Source organism: Scylla paramamosain, chromosome 12, assembly GCF_035594125.1.
Source record: "Scylla paramamosain isolate STU-SP2022 chromosome 12, ASM3559412v1, whole genome shotgun sequence".
NCBI classification, from domain to species: domain Eukaryota; kingdom Metazoa; phylum Arthropoda; class Malacostraca; order Decapoda; family Portunidae; genus Scylla; species Scylla paramamosain.
In genome coordinates, this window is record NC_087162.1 from 7,062,345 (window position 1) to 7,063,413 (window position 1,069).

The 1,069-nt window shown below is 44.3% G+C and overlaps 1 non-coding gene across 1 annotated transcript; it reads left to right on the forward strand.

The window, feature by feature from the left end:
- The first annotated feature begins 668 nt into the window (after positions 1-668).
- On the forward strand, positions 669-770 carry LOC135106098 (U6 spliceosomal RNA). The gene has a single exon (XR_010271121.1). It is a non-coding gene; the product is annotated as a U6 spliceosomal RNA (small nuclear RNA).
- Positions 771-1,069: the final 299 nt, after the last annotated feature.

Consider the following 1,069-nt stretch of genomic DNA (forward strand, 5'->3'; position numbering starts at 1 on the left):
GGTTACCATTATCATGGTGGGCAGCCAGCAGGTGTGTCCATGAAGGTGTGGACCACCACTGCTTTGGCCCTAAACATGGAAAGTCCACAGAGCAGAATGTAAACGTTGTGGTCATGTGTGGTGTTGTGCTCTGCTGTTGTGGTAGTCAAGATACTAAATAACATTGTCCTAATTTTTCTGTTTTAAATTCGTGGACACTGATTCTGAGGGTTATTAGTGTCGGACAGCAGACACTGAGGTCATTTCCACATCCAGGGGCATGGCCAGCCTTCGCCTTCTACTAAATCTCCAGAGGATATTGAGGCAGAGAGAGTCACGGGGAACACAGGAAGGATAGTCAGATAATGAGAGTGATCAGGAAGCAAAGAAAAGGTAGTCAAAGAGTAAGAGAATAGGCGGTAGGGAAAAGAAGCTGGCGTTCTGTGTTCTTGTCCTTTGTTCTGTACTCCTGCCAGGCCCGGGGGCACACAAATTCTAACCAGTATTTCCGCTGGTCCCGCCCACCTCGCGCAGCTTTCATAAACGCGCTGGCTGACTTGAAATCATGAACAGGAGCAGACGTTATACAAGTGAATACAACTGAATCTCAAACCGTGACAGACCTTTCACTGTTTTTTTTTTTTTTTTTCTATTGCTGAACTTGCTACAGCGTTACAGGGAGAAATTGTGTCATCAAAGCTAGACATATACTAGAATTGCATGATACGGAGAAGATTAGCATGGCCCCTGTGCAAGGATGACAAAATAGTAAAGAAATAGAAATAGTGTTTAGATCATTAAAATAGTCCAATCATAAGCTAAACGTACTGGAAATTTAAATGAATCAAGTAACCTTACCCAACCCTCCACACGGTGTGTTGTGTGTCTACTGTAGTGTGTGCAAAGGCAGCGCGCGGACTGTTGGGTATGGCCACGTGTTGACATCTGGCGTTGAGGAGAGAGGTCAGGTGTTTTCTCATACTGCATTATTTGTAGTTTAGTATTTTTATTTGCGGTGCAATGTGACTTGGTATTTGTGGCGCTTGAATGAATGAGTCAACCAAGTAACCATCATAGGAGAGGGATGGCT